The sequence below is a fragment of the Cibotium barometz genome, chromosome 10, assembly GCF_041138505.1.
Source record: "Cibotium barometz isolate CiBa-2024 chromosome 10, ASM4113850v1, whole genome shotgun sequence".
NCBI classification, from domain to species: Eukaryota; Viridiplantae; Streptophyta; class Polypodiopsida; order Cyatheales; family Cibotiaceae; genus Cibotium; species Cibotium barometz.
Window position 1 is genome coordinate 57,557,882 of NC_141055.1, and position 23,539 is coordinate 57,581,420.

Sequence of the window (23,539 nt, forward strand, 5' to 3'; positions counted from 1 at the left end):
ATAAATGGCAATTTCATATTGGCTGTGTACGTGGTATGCCTACTTTAAATTTTGCTTGAAACATCGACTAGGGGGCCTGGGAACTCTTTTCCTCCATACCCGAGTAAAACAAAACCAAATCTTTATAAAGGAATCCCACCAATACAGTGGTCGAGCCCATGGGCCGGTTGGATTGGGAGATTCTTGCGATATCATTAAGTTTTTATTAGTTACGTTAGTTAGATTAAGTCCTGAGAAGACCCTTGTTCTATGGGAGGGAATCAACGGGTGTGCCTCGTTTAAAGGAGAAAAAAACGGTGATTCTATGGACCAAGTGCAAGTCTCTTCTTTGATCTAACCATGTGACTTCAAGTTTGGTCGGATCAGTTTGAATAGTTAAGACTTTGACCCGTTTAATTGATTCCCCCATTAGAAGATTTTCCCTGGAGGAATCGCCCGTGCCTTTCGGGCGAGGGACGTTTTTCCAAGTTCGGTTTTGGAGGAACCACTAGACAAGTCTCTTGTCTGGATATCCACGGGCGAGGCCCCGAAATTGGATCCCTGCCCATGCGAGAGGCTGACGCTGCTTCCACCGCCAGCGCCATCGAAGGGGGCACCGCGAAGGGGGCGGGGGTCTCACAGCAGCTGGTATCAGAGCTTTGTTGAAAGCTAATAAGGACAAATGAATTCTTATCAAATAAAAACTCAGAAATAGCATTTACATATTGTATTTTCATTCCTTAAGCTTTATTAATGAATATTTTTAATCAAAGAATTTGATTTTATAGATGGAAGTTCCACACTTATCCGGTGTTCCCAACCTCACCCAGTCACAAGACATGACTGCGTTTGCCTTCGAGCATCTCATCTCTTCCGCTTGACACTTTACCAACATGCGCAATGGGATGCATAGTATCATCACCTGTTTGACAGCAGTATCATCACCTGTTTCTACATAACCTAGTTTTTCCATTTTCTACATATCTCTAAACCACTCAGCATGACTGGTCATATAGTTAGAGGTGCCAGAATCCACATACCATATATCTTGAGATCCTGACACATCCCCTGTTATGGAACTAAGCATGTGCTGCATCACAAACAACTGCTCACTTCAATCATCACCTCCATGTTTGCTAGATGATGCATGGTTGCCTTGCTGCAACTTCCCACTTTTAATGTCATTCTGCTTTCTGTAGCAGTCCCTTGCATGTGTCCTGGTTTGCCACACTAATAGCTTTCTATGCTATTTGTATTTTGATTTCTTTGCCAACCACCTTTGCCTCTTTGGCTCCCCCTACCTCTAGACTAGCCTCTTCCTCGTGTATATGATTACTGTTGTGAATCATTGGACTGCTGTTGTGAACAAGTTATTATCACAAAAAATCTATTTTCAACTAACCTCTACACCCCCAGCTAGTGGAGGAGCTCCCTTTTCCTCTAGGCTCAACATTAGCTCAAAAGAATCCAGCCATAGCTAGCCACAATCCCTATGCTCTAGCCCATCGCCTCAACACGTCAAACCACTAGGTGGAGCTACCGATTTTCGCGAAAACGCCAATGCTATTTTTTCTGAGAGCAAAACTTCAATTGTGGCTTCCAAACTTGGAATTGGGAGCAATGGCATTAGCCCAAAGGGTTTTTAGATGCTCTGAGCATGCTGGTGGCCTCAGATCTAGAAATTCTTCAAGGAGAAAGCGGAATCAAGCTCTGCATCAAATCTGCAACAAGTGACTTTGGTAAAACAGAGATTAAGCATTCAATGTTTGGTCAAATCTTTTGTTTCTTGGCTTGATCCTCTACTAGACTAACTGCTATTGATGCCTTTGAAAGGAGTTGAGCTCATTTGGACTCTAAGGCCCCAGATCTGGCCTCCCCGATACTCTATTTTTTGCACACAAAACATGAGATTATTTTGCTAATTAGTGATTAATTAGCACTAATCACTATATTTTGGTACGATTGAGGGTTCAAATTTACTATTGGGTATCTCATACAGATCCCTATAACTTCAGATTGCAATTCAGAGATGGTTTGATACTCCAACCATTCAGTACATATTTGTTACCCTTGGCTTTATGTAATTTTTGATGAATTTATGCTGATAAATCTGTTGTTATCATCACCTAAACACCAGATTGAATTGTAAAAGGGTAGACACTACCCTTGAATCTTGAAATTAAAGCAAGAGGTAAGACCCCCTTCACATTATCATGAGCACGACACAAGAGATAACTAAATTTAATGGAGAGCAGTTTTATACATGGCAAACAAAAACCATGTATTTGCTCATGCGAAAACATCTGTGGGGGCTAGTCAAGGGAAGAGATGAATGCCCAGAGGTGAGTGGGAAAAGTGAGTGGAAGATCAAGAATGAGAAAGCATTAGGACTAATTGCACTCAGTTCAAATGATGAAATAATTCACCACATCACACGGATACAATGGGCAAAAGATGCATGGGATGAAAATAAATTATTTGGCACTCAAGCAAAAAATTCAGAGATAAATCTGTTAATGCAATTCTACAAACTTGACATGAAGGAAAGTGAACCTTTAATCACACACTTGAACAAATACAAAAGCATTAAGCAACAACTGGCAGCCATTGGCAAGAAGGTAGAGGATGATAAGGCACTAGCAGTGCTTCTGAAGAGTGTGGACAAAGGTGAATATGAAAACATTGTAGCAACCTTAAAGAATGTACCTGCATGAGATAGAAGGAGCTCTACTAGAGAAAGAGACTAACGTGAAAGAGAAGAAATGGTTGGACTCAAAAAGCATTCTTCACCCGAGGAGGATTCTCACGAGGACGAGGAAGAGGCAGAGTAGGAGGAAGGACCTTCACATGCCACAACTGTGGGAAGCCAGGAAACACGGCAAGAGACTGCTACAGCAAACCCAGTGGAGAAGGAACGACATCGGCAAACTTTATGGAGACTCCTAAGGAAGTGGAGTCAGATCATCTTTTCTAAGAGAGAGAGAGAGAGAGAGAGAGAGAGAGAGAGAGAGAGAGAGAGAGAGAAACCCCACAACCCAATGTAACCTGCCCCAATAGAGTAAATCCACCTCTGAGCCACCGATGATGTAGGCCATGTGGTAGATGTATGTGTGAGCACTTTAGTCAAGGTCACGGGTGCTTGTAGTAGCCTTGGACACATAGAGAAAGAGAATGTTAAGGACTATGAGTTTAGGGACTTGAGGCACTGTGTTCAAGTAAGAGGGAAACTTGGTTTAGGGTCCAGGTGTGCTAGGATTATTCACTTGAGTGGAGGTGTTGAAATATACAAGTGAATAGGGTGTGTGCGGGAACAAGCCCTTAGCAAGAGACTATAAAAGAGAATCTGTAAATGAGTGAGAAGCAGTGAAAAGGTGAGAGGTATCTACTAGGAGAGAATAAAGGGTAGCATGAGAAGATTTAGGATGTGTGGAGATACTCTGGGAAAAGTGAAGAGATGGAGAGAATCAAGCAAAAGAGGTGGAGTGAATCAAGGAGAGATCAGTGGGATTAGATGCTTGGATGTAAACTTTATAGATTGAGGCATTGGCCTAATGAGAATATGCTCGTTTTTTATTATCCATGCCTACAATAAGCTATCAACTCACTAATCTTATCTTAAGCATCATCTAATCACTTTGTTAATGATGTTGATGCTTGTATTTGATCCACCATAGCTCATCACTTTGCTGCAAATTTAACATCTGTGACACTAATTGAAAGCTAGTACATGCGAGTGGCATTCTTCTCAGATAACTCTGGATGCTCCTCATTGTCTCCTTCTACATAATCCCAAAATCCTTTACCCATTAGGAAATTGGTCATTCTGAACTTCCAGGCATGGAAGTTATTCTTATCCAGCTTCTCACTAACCATCTTATTAATTCCGTTAGACATGTTTTCCTGCAGCAATCAAATAATCTATAAACAGACAACTTTTGTATGCAACTTGTAATACAATAGTATCTCCTATAACTGCTGCAGTAGCGGTACTTCAGCACGGCCTCCGTGTCACAAAATGCGACCAGAGTACATGTACATACACCTAGTATATCAACAATACATGTGCAAACCCTGTCTGTGCTTCCAAAATGCACTACTGCATTGCAATAACCAGATTTTGAGCAGAAACAGTTCTCTACTAGAACTTCCAGAAAACTGCCAGAATACCATACAGTGACAAAACAGGGCCCGAAACACTCCTGAAATGCGAATTTGGCTAAAAAACCATTGTCTAATATAGGATGATATATCTGCCCTATAGCTCCTCTCCGTGTGAAGACATCTCCTCAATGTGTAGCTCCTAGAGCTACTGAGGGGGTGTTGTACCTAAACTAAGAAGGGGAGAGAGATGATGGTGCTCTTACCTGTGTGTAGTACCGCTTTCTTCCTTGCTTGTTCTTGCCTCTTGCTTTCCTCCTTAGCTCTCACACGAACCAAGCTCTAATACCATAAAGAGAATGTGGGGGAGATGGAGAGCTTCAAACCCTAGCAAGCAAACACACACACACAAGAGAGAGCAAGACATAAGAGAGAGATGGATAGCTAAATTTTCCTCTATGTTCTTCTTCTCTACTCAACCAACATAATATAAAGATAAGAGTACACACTGTATGGGTTAGTAATCAACTACTACAACATACAAGGGTTGGTCCATAATGTGAACACGACTAAATGAGCTAGCACTATAACTATGCCAATCTCTAGTAATCCAAAATGGCTGTCACACAGCCTATCATGCCACTGGCCGCATATCACCCATAATCTCACCAACCATGCCATTGGTGTAGATATGAAGGATATCACCCAATCGGGTCATCAATGTCCTTCCTAGCACTATAGTTGAGCTTGATATCTCAACACACCCAAGGGGAGTAATGATTGTTGTAACTCACATCGGACCACCTTGAGTAGCCCAGAGATACGGCACCAAGGGGGGTGTTGAGAAGCGTGGTGCCATAGAGCACGTGTAGAGGCAGGGAGTGAGTAGGTGAGGATGAAACCATATGGAAAAAATGGATTATCCCACATGTATGTGGAACAAGAAAAGATGTACTCTACCCATATAAAAGGGGTCATTTTCAAGCAATGGAAGTACAAACACATCTCAAGAATCTCTATGAGTGCAAGTTAATCTATCTTGCAATCTACTTAGCTTGTGATCATCACTTTGTTTCACATACTCTCATCACGATCATGCTTAGGCATCATCCACCTTAGTATTAAGTTAATAATGTGTCATTATTTTTTCTTAGTATGTAATTAGTCTAATTAGCTTCTTGTAGGAAGTACCATAAATCTTAACATTTGTAAGTATCGATCTTTCTAAAAGCTTATCAGATGCAAGTTTATATATTTTCTTTGAGAAGGGCAGGTGAATTATCATTGTGCTATATGTGGGGGGATGACCTCCTTATGATAGGGAACCACGAAGACATGGCCTAGAAAAATACACAAGAGATGTTGAGTTCAGAGTTTGATATGAATGACTTTGGCCTTATGCGTTTCTTTTGGGGATTGAGGTCTAGCAAGTGTTAGATGGAATATTCATTTCTCAAAAAAAGTATGCAGGTAGAAATTCTGAAGGGATTGGACATGGATGAGCAAGTTGGTGGTTACTGCCATGGAGGTTGATGCGAAGCTATCTGTGGAAGATACTTTTCTATTATAGATATAAAAGAGTACAAGAAGTTGGTGGAGAGTTTGATCTTTCTGTGTAATACATGACATGACATTAGCTTTGTAATTGGTGTCCTTAGCAAGTTCTTAAGTCAACTCTAAGAGAACCACTAAAAGGTAGGGATGCGGGAGTTGTCAAAATACATCAAAGATACCATTGGGTATAGCATCTCTTAACAAATCAGGTAATTCATGGAGTAGATTTTTTGACTTAGATTGGGAATCAGAAGAAGAGGGTCAAAAAAGAGGGAACAAGCCTAGCTAATTCCTGGAGTAGATTTTTTGACTTAGATTGGGAATCAGAAGAAAAGGGTCAAAAAAAGGGGGAACGAGCCTAGCTTACCTAAAAAGGAAGCTCCACAACACTTAGAAAATCTCACCAAGCTCTCCCTTCATACTCACCTCTCCCTCACAAGCCTAAGCTTAATCAAATGACAAGAAAATGGCAATGAGAATATGGAAACCCACACACAAGCTCTCAACCATAAGCCTCACACCACACATGGGGATTACTCAATAGTGAGCAAATCATGCCCAAAATGACACACCCTAGTTCTCTCATGAGCAAGAAGAAGACCTCACTCAACCCTAAGCAAACCCTAAAAGGAGTTACCTCACCCTCTAAGATGAGAGAGAGGAGCACAAGACTTAATCTTGATCAAAGGAAAAGAACAAAAGAATCATATCCACAACTTGTACTAGAGGGGAATGAGATCACCCTCACCTATGCTCTCTATATATAGTAAAACAACATAGGGCCGTCCCATATATGTAAGTGCCACATAGTGAGCATAGATGAGTCCACAAAAGATACACATGCATCTCAATGTTACCTAAATATCCTATGGAAAAATATAGGATATGTGCACCAAAGTGATATGGCTATACATGTGCATGTGCACCATCATGTGGAGAAGGTATGTAGTGAAAAGCTATGCTATATAGAATGGGGTTAGCATCCAGTGCCATGGATGTGGTCGGATGTGATGGAAATGAGTACAAAAATGGAGGGGGGAAGGGAATGTTGATGTTGATGAAGCCCAAAAGAAGGATCATGGAGAATATGTGTTCACGTAGAGCATGACCCAAGCCCAAGGATCATGTGGAATATGTGTTGATGTAGACTCGCATGACCCAAGACTAATCCTAATCCACGCACCAAAAAATGAAGCAATAGAAACTTCCCATCTTGAGACGATGGAAGTGTTGTGTGACGATAAAGAGGATCCAGATCCATGCACCAAAAAATGAAGCAACAGAAACTTCCCACCAAGAAGCTCCCAAAGGTGTATTCCATGATCCCATATGTATGAGGAAATAGTCGTGCTCAAGGAAAGGTATGTCAATTGATAAGGTGACATCAATGAGGCCCGTGTAAAGTCAATGTAGAGGGTGGCATCAATGAGGCCCACGTAAAGTCAATGTATACTAATCTTGAATCCCACACAAAGTGGCTCAAGGTGGGTAACCATGCATAGTCTAATGATGAATAGAATCCATACAAAGTGGGGCCTTTAGAACAAGATGGAGATAAGGTCTCTAAATGTGACGTGGAATGGAAGGGATAAATAGGCTTCCCCTAGAAAGATGTAAGAAGGGTGGAGGTGAAACCCCCTCAAAATTTGAGGATAATGTATCCACACCCAAGGATATTGGATACCAAATGTAGCTACTAAGAGCAGGTTCTCTGTGAAATGCAAGTGATGAGTGAGAACCATGCAACATGAGGGTGGACCTGGTGGTGCATATGCCTTGAATGGTAGGTAGTCACACGGGTGCAAGGGTATCCCAAAAAAAGTGTATGAAGGGTAGGGGAAAGATCCTCTTCAATAAGAGCAAGAGGGTACTTGGATACAATGCTCGATGGCAAGGATGTGTGAGGTATGGTAGGCTTGTCCCAAGGCTCAAGATGTGGTGATACAAAGCTCAATGATGCCGAAGCCATGGGGAGCATGAGGTGGAGCTCCTCATGATGCACCATGATGTGGTCCAAGTGATGCGGGTAATGAATGTGTGACACCAAATGTGGTCCAAGTGATGCGGGTAATGAATGTGTGACACCAAATGTGGGGGTTGTTGCAAGATCAGGGTGTCTAGTTTATCCAGTTTATGCTGGACTGGGACAATGCTTGGAGAGCAAATTTTGGGGGGCAAGGTACTTAAAATGAGATCAAGCAAATAATAGAAAATACACTTGCCCTTAAATTAACCCAATATAACTTAAATTAATATAAATTAGTCTAATTAATCAAAATTAATCAAAAATATGATGAAATGATAAACAAATGATCTTTCCATACTTAGAGTGATCCGATTTATTTTCCATAGATGCACCATTACAAGTACACTAGTCCCAATAGGTTTTAGATGATTCACATCAAAAATGTAATTTTACTAATTAGATTATTAATATTTGCAGGTCTTCTGATAGTCTGGAAGAATTTTGAAAAAGAGATCATTAAAAATCCAACCATTGGATTTGCAATTTTTACTTACCACCACATTCTAATAATGTCTCAGTATCTACCCACTCTTTTGATCTACAAGATTGAGGATTTTAAGTGGTAGCTATTATGGGTACAAAAAGTGGCGTATATTATAACACTTTAAAGACCTTGAAATATTTAAAGAAAATAGTCAAATATCTTAAAATTTTCTCGAAAAATCAAGTTAAGATCCATATTATGTGAAGATCAAAGGTACAAAGTGGGAATCTCATATGAGTTTATATGTAAAAGATATTAGCATTTTATGGAATCAGTTCAAATTTGGGACAGGGTGCATACATTGACTTTGTACCTAAGAAAATGAGGACTTTTGACTATCTAATGCTTAATCAAATTATGCAACTATATTTCCAACTTTGAATATGATGTTCCAACAAAAAAACTTGAAACGAAATTCCTTCATTTACTAGGAGATATTAACCAATGCCTGTTTTTTTACTATTTACAAGGTGCCCCAGTGGACAAAACTGGGCACCCTGATCTTGCAACTACCCGTGGCCAAATGGTTAGGAGATGGCTTATGTAGACTTGACACTCTGGCAAGTAGGTATGCATGCCTATATGGGCTACGTGGCTGTGTTTGTGAGTACTAGACACATCAAACCAAGGACATATTGTTCTTGGGTTCTAGGGCCCATTTAAGGGTCCAAATGGTCTAAGATGGCCACCCATGGAAAATGAGTATAGTCCCTTTGGGACTTTGTTATAGTATAATATGGTCCCAATCAGATGATATGGTTGGTTGGAAACTTTGGAACAAGTCATGGGGTGGCCAACCACCGCCAACACCCATACTGACCTTGGGTACTATATATAGACTAATTTGGCAACCTTAGTTAATCATCAATTTAATAGTGTTCAAGAACTCTTGTAAGAAAAACATCCTCTGTCCCCACAAGGAGCTATCTAGATCTCCATCAAATCTCCTTACACAGAGCACATGGGTGGGTGGAACTGCCATCTGTTTATAGTCAAGTTTGCAAGCAGTAATATTATTTCCTCTCCACTTCTTTCTATAATTTAGTTCATTGTATTGTGTTGATCATGCTTCCACTATTGTGTACTCTTACAATTTATGCTAGCACTTTCAAAGGAGAGTAATAGATGAAAGGATCAGAGATCCTTAGTTGTATTTATGATTAACTGTGTCAGATACTCCCTTTAAATTTTGCATATAGGATTGTTCTCACTTGGATTGACTACGCGAGATTCTCACATTGATTGACCATGTGAGGTTCTCACTTTGATCGGCCATTAGAGATTCTTAGTTTGTGTTTTTGTAGGTGATCATTGATAACATTCTCACTTTGAAGGTTTAAATTCCATATCAATTTATATGTTAGATCCTCTTTGCCATGTTTTATATCAAAACATTCTTCTACCCCTTGTTTTTTTTTTGTGAGGACTTTCTATGAGTAGTTAAATGTGTTATTTTTGACATACTATGTGTCTGACTATATGCTCAAAAAAAGTGATTGCAATATGTATCATCAATCCTTATCACCACACACTTCTAGATGCACATCAATTGTAATTAATATATACAATAATAATCATGAGGGGATGCCAACATTTTTTTGTCCCATGAGATGAAAAATAATTTTGTGTCTATTGAAAAATAAAACTATCATTATAGTGTATCCATTGATATGATAGCTATAGTATAATTAATTAATACCACCGAAAATTGGGGATTACTTATGTGTATATATTAGTTTTATGATTCCTACAATATCTTTTAATAAAATTAGTACATATATTTGCACCTTGCAAGCATTCGAGTCCCTATAGATTTATTACTTTTCCTCTTAATAAGTAGATAGTATATGTGTATATAATTACTTGCCTCTACAAGGAGGGGGAATATCATGTATAGAGGAGGAGGATCTAATTAAATCCACACAATTATTTTATCATGTCCACAAGGAGGGGGAATATTATACTTAGAGTACGTGAGTTCAACCCACACAATCAAGTTATCCTAGTGTATGGTTAAGAAGCTTGATATTTTAAGTGTGCATTCTCAACAACGAAAAAAAACTCAAGTCATTTTAGAGATAATAATAGACGAGTTGGCCTCATTTTAATGTTTTAAAAAAGGACATAAACTTGTATCTTTTATACGACAAGCCAAAAAAGACCACAAGATTTGAGGATGGAACTTGAAAGAAGTTTTTACAAATGGTTTTTTGTTTATTGTGGTAGGTTCCTTTTGGCATTTTTTTAAAGAATAAACTTTAATTACATTTAGTGCAATAATACAACACAATTTATGAAAAACATTCAAGATGTAAACATGTCCATACTTTTTGTTTTTGAGAGATTGGGTCGTTTTAATCACAGACATGTGCAAGTCCTCCCCCCATATTCTTATGATGTTGCAGCCATTTGCAAGCAACGAGATCCAAACCCGTGTTCTCCCTTGGGGAAGTCCAAATATCTGACCACTACATGAATATCAATGTACTAATTTTATTAGGAGCGCCACTAAACCTAGTTTTTTATAGAGAACTTAGAATCATTATATTCTTTTGCTTTGATAAGCAGAATTTAGAATTAAGAAGAAATGAGTATGTTATATGACCACTAGAAGTTCCCCAAAATTTTAAGCATGCAAATCAAAATTTTTTGAGTATCTTCAGTCATGCTTTAGATATGTACCTTGTTCTTCCGGTCATGTATGGAAAAGAACCAAAAAAGAAGAAGGAAAAACCCCTTGAATGCAATAGCACTACTCAAAAAATTATGTTAATAAGACTCAATTAATCAAAGTTGTGTTGGAAAGCTAAATACAACAAAACAAACTTCACAATTGAACACATGAACTTTTTGATGTTGGTGGTGCCTTCACCTTGTTGATAATTGCAAAACATAACTTTTGGTCTAGAAAGCTAAACACAAAAAAATAAGCTTCATAGTTGAATACATGAACTTTTTGATGTTGGTGGTGCCTTCACCCTTGATGATAAATAATTTCTTGGAAGTTTAAATGTAGACTTAGAGATTTTGGGGAAATGATGTAGATAATGATCAACACGAACACACATGTGAGCTTGTTTAAATAGTAGACCGAACTTCAATGAGCATCTTGGCTTTTTTAAAGGCTTTTCGATTTTCTATTGGGCATGTTTTAACTCATTTCTACTCCTAGGAAAAATGGTTTTCTATTGGGCATGCTTTAACCTTTCCCGTGTCTTACACCATTTGAACTCCTAGGGATATTAAGCACCCGAGCTACTTTTGTAATAGGGGGTTGTACATACATGAGCTAGCCAATAACCAACCAATACCATGAAATTAAAATACGAGGGTGGATCATTGATATCCAACATTGTACTAGTTACCTTCTCGAAGAAAGGTGAGGATGTTAGCACTACATGCTCTTCCCTTTAATACCTTCATATGCCACCTTCTTGTGAAGCGTGGAGGGAGTTCCCCCCTTCCCTTTCTATTAGACAGCTTGCACCTCAATAGGATTTCTCCAATCCCTTTCAATCTCGGAATGGTTGCTCTTATTGATTGGTTGAAGACATGAAGTTTTAGTGATTTATGAGGAACTTCAATTATTTTTTTGCTACATTTTTAGGCATGCAACAACTTGTTGAATATTTTCAAGCTACATGGGGAGCTTTTTGAATAGTGCTCTAAAAAGTATTTTATTTTTTTGCGCCTTTGGTACAAGAGAAAGAATTGGTGTATTTTTCCTACTTTTTATTAGAAAAAAGGCATAGTGCCTGCCGGTAGCATTAGACTATAACACTTTAGCTCGACTCTTTGCGAAGGGACGTGTCGGAGTATAAACAAGTCTCTCGGTCTCTTCCGGTGGCGTACAGAATGTTGCTGATCAGCTAACATGGGAGCCGGCTGCGACCAGGCAACTGAATTGGGGAAAACATATTAAAAAACAACAAACAGCAGGCTCCGTAGCCACGCCTATTGGACGGACGTTCTCTCTCTCTCTCTCTCTCTCTCTCTCGCTCTGTCTGTGGCTCTGTGTCTATAGGAGGCGAGAGGGGTCATCATAGACATACATGTGCAGCCTCTATTGTATATTATGTGACAGAGCATTCGCCGTGCATTCGTTTTGAAATCCATGTCTTCGCGTGCCTGCATTTCTATCTTCTTGCTTAATCTTGGTGCTCGTGCATGCAGTGTGGTAAGCATCTTCTATGAAGTATCCAGCTGACTGACTGCCTGCCTGCCTGCGCTGCTTGCTGTGCTTGGTTGTTCGCGACAAGGCCAGTCCCACCACGTACTCTCGATAGAGAAAAGCCTGGTTGTGTGAATTTCTCTCTATCCTCCACTCAGCACTGGCCTTGTTCCTACCTCACTCTCTATCTAAGCTTCTATTTATTTATTTTGCAAACTAGTTAGCTTACTTAACTCACCTCCAAAGCTCCTATAATTTAGCGCGTACTAGTCAAATGGGCAGCACGCACTCATTAATTTTGCACCTAAGCTGATGTCCATTATACGATCTTCAAGTACATGGAAGTTGGAACATTATTGAACACAGATTGTACTTTTGGTATTATATGTGATAGCTCTTCAAAAGAGTCAATTTGTTTTATGTGCTCGCTTATTAAAACTTGCCTTTAGAATAAAGCTTGGCATCTCGAGGAGCTAACTTGTGATCAATACTCATTTAAAAGGAGCTAGATCTTGAGAGCACAATCATGGTAGTGACTAAAAAGCATTATACTTCATGATATCAACTTTATCACACTTTTGAATTTTATATTACTAGTGGAAGAACTCGTGGCTAGAGGACCAAGAAATACTAAGTACTCTCACATAGAATGTGCTCAGATCCTGATGATGGTGTATTTTGTTTCGGTAACATACGTTAAAATTATAGTCAATATCCTTTTTCAATTTTGCCATCAAAACTCTTATAGAAAACATTGAAATTTGAGCTACAAAGTTTATTATTTAATATATTCAAGCATTAAATTACTTGATTTCTATCCCTTGGATCGACCAATAGAGTCCTAAATAGTTAGTATTATGGTATTATTTATATTGATTTTGAAATATGAAGATGGGTCACTACCAAAACTATATTTTCTCTCATAGAGATCACATATAATGTATCATATTAAGAGCATCTACACAACTTGTTTCCACCTTAGAAGGAAAAGGACATAAAAAATTATCAACATAATTTCTATCACTACAAGAGATCAACCCTTATACCGATGTTATTTACTTAGGAAAATCTTAGTCGATATAAGCACCATTATTGAAGTATCGATAAAGAAGTCAATGCATATTGGTGCCTGTACTGCCTTGCATAGAAAATTACAAAGCATTGGTATAGTTAAATAATAACCGATGACTATATCGACGATTATACTAACTCTGTAAATGAAATGCTTATAGTGACTCTTTAAAAAAAAAGATTGGGTAAAATGGGATAGATTGGGCCCTACTAGCCCCAATCTGTTCTTCCCATGGTACCTCAGGTTGATTCACCCATAATAGAACATCAAGATACTCAAATATAGAACACATTGAATAAAAATTAATGACACAAAAATGTTATTTATATTGACGAGCGACAATGTATATAACAATTACAAGGCTTCCCAATTGAAACCAATGGCTTATAAAAATATGAGCTACTGGCTTACAGAAAGGGTGCTAGGAATTAATAGGTAGGAGCCAATGGCTACAAATAGGATAAAATGTCAGCTTACAAAAATTATGCCAAAATAAAATTGGTATGAGGAATGAGTTGAACTACTCGTCCACATTTTTTTCCTTCACATCATTACCACCTTCTTCATCTTCATTGTGTTCCCTACATAAATATAATAAAAAACACAAGTTCATTGCTTGCAATAGTTTTTCAAATCAAAGAAGATACAAAGGTTATACTTACATTTCCTTCACACTCCATATTGTGAACAATGCATTGATACCATGAGACCATGCATAGTCATACTCAGCTTCCACGTATAATCTTGCACCCCATTATGTGTCTCTACATCCTGTAAAAAATAATAATTAGCATGGATGACTATGCACAAACCTATTAATAAGTATATCAAAATGGAAAGAAACATTTACTTATAAAGTAGGTAAAAATCACTCATATCCTTTGTTGTTCCAAGATGAGAGGCCCTTAGTCCTTCGAGGCATGCTCTAGCCACCTTTCATGTTGCTTATACTTGTCTTGGGTGTCATGGATCTTGGCTTTGGTCTTCTTCCAATTATCCACATTGAGATACGAAGGCTTTTCCTTTCATCTTTGATTGCATGTCACACTTCATTCATTTGATTTTCTTATTATGGACCTCATCCACTTGAACATCCACTTGTTATTGAACTGGTTGCCTTTAGTAGCATCAACAAAGGCATTAGAAACTCTCTACTACTTAATCATGTGTCTCTCCTTATTGTTGTGTTTGGTCATGCCACCTGGTGAGGATGTATTGGTTGAACTCGACACAATTGTTGAGATGTCAAGCTTAACATGAGCTAACACTCACGAGGCACCTGCATGACCGTTCGATATTTACATCGCAGGTTTGGTAGCTGGCACTGACATATCTTCGCTAGAGATTCTACAACTGGACTACACCGACTAGTCCACACCTACCCACCCCCCTTAGCGTGTTCACATTATGGACTGCTTGTATATACTCTATTATGTGTCTTAGTCACTTTATCTTCTTTGTAGACCTCTTTTGTTGTGTGAAGAAGAAGAAGAATTTTCAGCCTCTCACCTTGTGTGTTCTCTTCTAGGGTTTGTGTGAGTATGTGTGTGCTTGCAAGCTCTCTTCTCCCCTGCATCTTTTCATGGTATGGGATTCTAGTTCATGCTAAGGGAAGATCGGTAAGTAAGAGAAGCACACGAAGTGGTACGAGGGTAAGAGCTTCATCTACTCTTCCCCCTTTGTGTTGGCTACTACACCCTTGTTTTTGGGAGCTCTTCAAGAGGCACCGGTAAATGAACTCTGATTGAGGAGCTTTCTTCACGAAAGCAGAGCTACAGGGCAACTATACTGTCTGTTGGGTGGTTTGGGTGTAGTATAGTACCACTACAGGGAATACAAGAGTTTGTGCAGATCAAACAAGAGTGTTGTTTTTGGTACGTTTGTGTTGCAAAAAAGATGTCGAATGATGGAATAAATGAGAGTTTTTGCAGAGAATATTGACAAGAACAACTTCCATGCTTGGAGGTTCAGATTGATAAATTTCCTGATAGGAAAAGGTTACTGGGACTACATTGAAGGTGAACATGAGGAGGCACCAGAGATACTGGAGATTAATCCAACTGCTCTGCAGATGTAAAATAATTTAAGAATTAGAATCAAGGAGCAAGGAAAGTCATGTATTGGCTTTCACTATGATTGGGCATATACAGGATGCCAAGTCACCTAAGGAGGCATGGGACACCTTGGTGAAGCTGTCTGAAACCAACACCAAGTCACGAAAGATTTAATTGAATAATAGGCTTCATACCATGGAGAAGAAAAATATGTATGTGAATGATTATGCCTTGAAGATCAACTCAAGGGAATTGTGGAATCCCTTACATCAATTAGTGTTGGTGTTGATGATGATGATAAGGTGGAAGTGTGTCTACCTGGTCTCGGGCCACAATACAAGGCATTCAAGACATCTATTCAGACTTGGGATAACATTCCCAACTTCACAGATTTGGTGTCAATACTGATTATTGAAGAGAAGAATTTGGGTGAAGATTAACAGTCTTCACAAAACAAAAACAATTCAGAGCAGTAGGCCTTCTACACAAGTTCACGTAGAGGACAAGATAGAGATCATGGACGTGGCCAAGGTGGTGGCCGAACAGGTAATCAAAATTATGGTCAGTATAGCAGCAATAGTCCCAGGATTCGCAAAACAACAATACAGAAGTAGAAGAGCCAGTTTAGAGGTAGGGGGAGTCAACGAGGTCTTGGTAATGTGCAAAGGCAACATAATGATACACGAGGTTGTTTTTACTATGGTAAGCTTGGACATGTGAAGGCAAACAGCTATAAAAAGCAGAGTGACATGCGAAATGGAAAAGTGCAGCAAAACAACTATGCATCCTCTAGCAGAAATAATGAGGATAATGAGAGGTTGTTTGTTATACAACATGTGGTTAATGCTGTGTCTAAAAATGATGTAGCAGCATCTAAGGGGATGATGCATAGTATGTTGATTCAGGTGCTTTGAACCAGATGAAAATTCATGTTGAGTGGTTCAAGTAAATGAAGAGTCTTGAAAGACCAGGTTCTATTAAAATAGGGGATGACACTGCTCATCCAATTATCCATGTTGGAGATGTGTCATTGTCTATGCAAGATGGTAAGGTGAAGTACCTTGCAGATGTACTTCATATTCTAAACATTACAAAGAACCTAGTTTCTGTTGGACAGATGATGTTTACGTTGAATGTAAATATGCCTAAAGTGAGTGCTGCAATGTTTGCAAATGGTTCAAGAGTTGTTGCAAATACACACATTTGGTATAAGAGAATTGGGCATATAAATGTGCAAAGAATGAAGTCTATGTAGAATAAAGAAATTATGATAGGGCTGCGTAAGTTTAAAGTTGAAGGCATGCAGAAAGTATGTGCAGCATGTCAATTTGGAAAGCAAACAAAGCATGTATTTCCACATGATAGAAATGTGAGCAGGAATGTACTAGATGTTGTGCATTCAGATGTATGGGGTCCTGCAAAGACTGTGTCTCTGGGTGGCTGTAGCTACTATGTAACATTAACTGATGACCACATGAGGAAAGGGTGGGTGTATTTCATGAAGGAGAAGCGTGGAGGGTTTAATCATTTTTAGAATTTTAGAGCGATGGTTGAAAAATGGACAAGAAAGCATGTGAAGTGCCTAAGGTCAAATGGAGGGGGAGAATACTTCTCTAATGAGTTCTCTAAATTCTTGCGAAAGAATGGCATTCAGAGACAATTTAAATGTAGATACACTCCATAGCAAAATGGAGTTGTTGAGCAAAAAAATAAGCACATTGCAGAGATAGTATGAGCATTGATGGTGGCAGAGAAGAATATGCCACATAGCTATTGGGCTAAGGCTGTGTCTATATAACAGTTTATATCATGAATAAGAATCCTACTCCAACCATACATCATGTAATGTCAGAGGAGAATTTTACAGGTAAGAAACCTGATTTATATCACTTGAAAGTTTTTGAACATATTGCATATGTGCATGTGCCAGATGAGTTATGTACCAAACTGGATCCAAAGACAGAAAAATGTGTGTTTACTGGGTATTCCCTTCAGAAAATGGGATATAGATGCTATAATCTTGCTACACGTGAATTGAGGGTAAGTAGGGATGTTGTATTTGATGAGATGAGTAGTTGGTATGATGCTGAAAAAGATGTTGGGGATGATGTAAGTGGAAACGTGGTTGTACAGAATGCAAGTGAGCAATCACAATCATCGAGTGGACCAGGAGAGTCCTCATCCAACGGTTCTATTAATAGACCATGGAGTAGTAGGCTATGTCATAATACTAGTCCTGAAAATGTAGTTGGTACATCACATAAAGGCAAAGAGAAAGTGGCTAAGCTCCTTGGTATGCCTGATATTTCTGTAGGGCATTCTCTTGTTGATGGAGATTCTAGTGGCTCGGAGATGAGCCTTGATGAGGAGCTTGGGATTCTAACAATGAGGACACCTGGTGTGAAGAAGGCTATGGAAGCCATGAATGCAAAGTTATGATTATCTGGAAGAGTCAAAAACCCTATGGAGAGGTTGACTTATGATGGTTATGTGGCACATCACTATGCTTATATGGAAAAAGTTGTGCAGGTTTTAGAACCCACTTTGATGAGGCTACTGGAAATGTGTGTTGGGAGAAAGCTATGGATGAGGAGATGGTTGTAGTGTATGGAAATGAGACTTGGGATTTGGTGCCATTTTTTGAAGGCAAGAAATCTATTGGCTATAAATGGATGTATAAGGTGAAACATAACAGTGATGGTAGCATAAGCACGTAGTACAAGGCTAGATTTTAGTAGCCAAAGGATATGCGCATACATTTTCTCGAGTTGGAAATATCGCAGCTGTGAGAGTTGTGATTGCAGTGGCTGTAGCTAAAGGTTGGTTTTTACATATAAGATGGATGTAAAAAATGCATTCTTACATGGTAACTTCCAAGAAGAGGTGTATATGGATCAGCCCCACCAGGTTTTGAGGATGCAAGTCACCCAGAGTATGTATGTAAGCTTCGTAAGGCTTTGTATAGGTTGAACCAAGCTCCAAGAGCATGGCATGACAATATTGTGAGTATCTTGTCACTATTGGTTTTCATATGGCAGATGCAGATCCCTCTTTGCATGTGCGCAAGAGTGATAAGAGTATTGTGATCACTATATATGTAGATGATCTTATTGTTGGGGGGGGCTGAAAACTTGGATGAGATCGAGCATGTGAAAAGTCTTCTCAAAAGGAAGTTTGAGATAAAGGATTTGGGAGATCTGCACTACTTTTTGGGAATTGAGGTCGTTCGCATACCTGAGGGTATTTGGCTGTCAGAGACAGTATGTATTGGACATGTTGTCCAAGTATGGGATGGCTAATTGTAAGTCAATCTTGGTGCCATTAGATCAAAATGGCAAGCTTAGTGTGGATGAAGGTTATGTGTTGGAGGATCCCACTATGTATAGAAAGATTGTGGGGAGTTTGATCGATGTCACAATCATTAGACTAGATTTGAGTTACACACTTGTCTTATAGAGCCAATTTATGTAGGTTCTGCACAAACCACATCTTGATAGTATGCAACGCATACTTCGGTATTTGAGGGCCACTGCTGATTATGCATTTTTTAATAGAGAAGGTGTAACATTAGAGCTATATGGGTACATAGATGCAGATTGGGCAGGTATCATCTCAGATAAGAGATCTACCAGTGGATTTATGTTTTCATGGGGGAGTGTTGCTGTGACATAGAGCAGCAACAAGAAGCAGCCCACAGTTACCTTCTTGTCAAGTACAGAGGTAGAGTATAGAGGAGTTGCGATGGTAGCATGTGAGGTAGCTTGGTTACACAAGCTACTTGTGCTGATTTGGGGTTGCACTTGGAGAGAGAGGTTGTCATATATTGTGACAATCTTAGATTTATACAGTTGGCCCGGGAACCCGATTTTCCATATGCGGATGAAACACATTAAGGTACATTACCACTTCATCAGGGAGAGAGTCTTGGCAGGTGACATACACTTGGCCTACGTGAGCACATAGGATTAGGTCGCTCTAACATCTTCACGAAGGCCTTGGAAGCTGAGAAGCTCCACAGACTTCAAGATATGCTTGGAGTTCATGAGCTGGAGTTCAGCTTGAGGGGGGGATCGTTGAGATGTCAAGCTCAACATGAGCTGACACTCACGAGGCGCCTCTATGACCGTTCGACATTTACATCACTGGTGGGTTTGGTAGCTAGCACCAACATATCTTCGCCAACGATTCTACAGTTGGACTACACCGACTAGTCCACACCTACTCACTCCACTTAGCGTGTTCAAATTATGGACCGCTTGTAAATACTCTATTATGTGTGTTATTAACTTTATCTTCTTTGTAGACCTCTTTTGTTGTGTGAAGAAGAAGAAGATTTTTCAGCCTCTCACCTTGTATGTTCTCTTCTAGGGTTTGTGTGAGTGAGTGTGTGTGTGTGCTTGCCCAAGAACTCAAGCTCTCTTCTCCCCTACATCTTTTCAACAATTAGACACCAAGACGCTTAAGCTAGCCTCATCCTCTATAAGCCATCACTATGGCTATCTATATGAGAATTGGGGTGGTGATGGAGAGATCGAGGAGTGTTTGGTTTAAAAAAGTCACAGGAGTGTGTGAGGAAGATGATATTTTTCACAAGGGGTGAGTCCTGAAGTAGTATCATGACCATAATAAACAAAAGGAGTGGGCGCTAGATTATGAAGTGTTGGAATTTGAGCATCGGTATCACCATCACCACTATGGCCCCCATTGCCACCACCATTACAACTACCACCATCATAGCCTATAGGAAAACATAATAACGGAAGAAGGACCTTCACAATACAAAGTACTAAATTGCAAAAAGAAGAGAGGATTAAACAATATTACTACTTATAAGCTTTGATTATAAATTGATGGTTGTTTGCCCACCCATGTGCTTTAGGTAACGAGTTTTGATGGGCGATCACTACAATAGAATAAGGGTATACGGAGATGTTGGGTCCATTTCATTGCTAAACACGTAACTATTTTTGCTGCAAACGGGTTTGCTGCACAGCAGTGAAAGTAGTAGCGCTTTTTCATTGCTCTGCAACATAATACTACTGGGTAGAGATGCTTTGCTATTGAGTACTATAGAGTTAAAAAAAAGCTAGGGCAAACTGGGGAGTCTGCATAAGACTTCCCAGTCTTCCCCAACTCTTTTTTTCTAATGTAGACACAATAACACAACTTCATGTCCTACTCATCGTTATGGAAAACGTAATGTAAATAAAACTTGACAAATACAAAAAAAAAAGACAATTGAAATTCATGGTTTTAGGAATGTTGAAATTCAATTACAATACTTGGTGTAATTACATAAGTGTATGATTCCAAAACGCTTATACAAAAAAGCTCATAGATGGAGAGCTCAAATACTACTAAATGCCTTCACGTGTGCAAAACTGGAAGAGAGAGAGAGAGAGAGAGAGAGAGAGAGAGAGAGAGAGAGAGAGAGCAAGAAGAAGAAGAGGTAAGCAATGAGAACCTCACCTACATGCACATACCACAATCAAGCAAGCAAGCATAGACATACACAAGCTCACCACATCAGGGAAATCATGAGCTCATTTTGGGGCCCTCTAAGGAGTTTCATTCTCTTTCTCTCTCTAGAAAAGGGGGCCATGGTGAGCCCTATCAATATTATGTCAGAATAACTATATGTGACATATCATTGAGAAGCTTATGATGATGAGTAGATTTCAAATATACAGTAGTAATGCTCAAAATACACCACAAACAAGATCTAAAATGCCAAAATGTAACGTTACATGCCACATCATCACTTTTGAAACCACTTTTTGGGGAGCTTCATTATCCTATATTAGAATCCCATCATATTATATACCATTGGAAAGATCTATCATAGTGTCTATGACACTAATTTAAAGCAAGTACATGAATTTTCTCGCACCATGAATTTTCCAATCCTTGAATGCCTTTATATCTGGAGTAGTGGCATGATTCTTAGATAACTCTGGAGGCCCCTCATTGTCTTCTTCTACATAATCCCAGAATCCTTTACCCATTAGGAAATTGGTCATTTTGAACTTCCATGCATGGAAGTTATTCTTATCGATCTTCTCACTAACAATCTGATTAATTCTGTCAGACATGTTTTCATACAACAATCAAATAACCTACAAACAGACAACTTTTGTATGCAGCCTCCTGTAATACAACACTATCTCCTCTAACTGCAACAGTGGTACTTCAACATTACTTGTGTGTCACCAAATGTGACTAAAGTACATGTACATACACCTGGTATCAACAATACATGTGCAAACCCTGTCTGCACTTCCAAAATGCAATGCTGCACTGCAATAACCAAATTTCAAGTAGAAACAATTCTCTACCAGAACTTTCAGAAAACTACCAAAAATACCCTACAGTGACGAAACGGGGCCTGTAACGCGCCCAAAATGTGAATCTCGCCGAAAAAGAGTTATCTAATACGACAATATACTTTCCCTCCTATAGCTCCTCTCCCGCGAAGATAGCTCGTCAATCGGAGATGTGTAGCTTCTAGAGTTACTGAGGGGGTGTTGTACCTAAACCATGAAGGGGAAAGAGATGATGGTGCTCTTACCCGTGTAGTACCACTTCCTTCCTTGCTTGTTTTTGCCTCTTTCTTGCCTCCTTAGCTCTCACACAAACCAGGCTCTGATACCATAAAGAGAATGTAGGAGACAGGGAGAGCTTCAAACCCTAGCAAGCAAAAACACACACACAAGAGAGAGCAAGACACAAGAGGGAGATGGATAGCTGAATTTTATTCTATCTTCTTCTTCTTTACTCAACCAACATAACATAAAGATAAGAGTAAACACTATTTGGGTTAGTACAACACTTAACTATTACAACATACAAGGGTCGGTCCATAATGTGAACCAGACTAAATGAGTTGGCGTTATAACTATGCCAGTCTCTAGCAATCCAAAATGGCTGTCACACAGCCTGTCATCCCACTGGCTGCTTATCACCCATAATCTCACCAACCATGCTAGTGTTGTAGATGCAGAAGCTATGACCCAGGTGGATCATCAATGTCCGTCGTAGCACTAGTTAAGCTCGATATCTCCACAACCTCTTCATGCTCGTGAGCGGTTGCGGTGGGAGTTTTCCTTCCTCTAATGGGGTGGGTGAAGGAGGTCAATTGGAGGTGGAGCAGCCAACAAGGAGGCAATTGTGCTGAAAGAGGCATTGAAGAAACAAGGTGGATGTGTCGACGAAGAGGGTAGATCCTTGGGAGGTATAGGCGACTAGTCCCACTCCTTGTTTTGGCAGAAAGGCAAAGTATACAATTATTCATATTAAATTATGACAGATACAGAACATCAAGAAATAACAATACAAATAAATGAAAGATAGGTGATTGGCTAATCATCAGTGAGACTATGTATATTACTGCTTCTCTGAATGAATGAATAAGTACATAAGCTTTGTGCATTATGCCATAAGATGCTAACAGGTGTGATACAAAGTGTCACATACATTCAGTATGTCGGTTGGATTCTCATAGCTATTCGGTGGATAATTATTGAATGCTAAGGATAACTAAGGGTAAACACCTGGCACACTCAGTGGGTAGTTCGCCCCATGGAACAAAGACGAACGCACATGATGACAAGAATAAGTATAGGTAAAACCAGATTCTGTAACTTCTTGAAAGAAATCCTCCTTAAATCCTAATCTCTTGAGAAATTTGGTGGCAAAGAGCACAAGAAAAAGGTAGGGAGTGAGTCACATGAACAAGAAAAGGAGCACGCACATTAGAAAAGGAATAGACTAAGGGTACATTGGTAAATGTTGACTTGTTTGGTCACTTGTAAAAGGTGAAGTCAAAAAGGTAGCACACGGAAAGTGCAAGGGAGCACACATGTAGTGTGAGCATTTATGGACACATGGTTGGCACTAGGGTGCACACAAAGCATGGATTGGAGCCCTTCCGAAGGTTATAAATATGGGTGTATGGAACTTGATTATTGCAATGAGATTATTGAGTTTGTGCCTTAACCACTGTGTCATTGATTAACCTTTATCTTAATCTTGTATTAACATTTGCTTAGTTTTTCATCATGAGCTTAATCACTTACTATGAGCCACCTTAGGTTCATGAGCT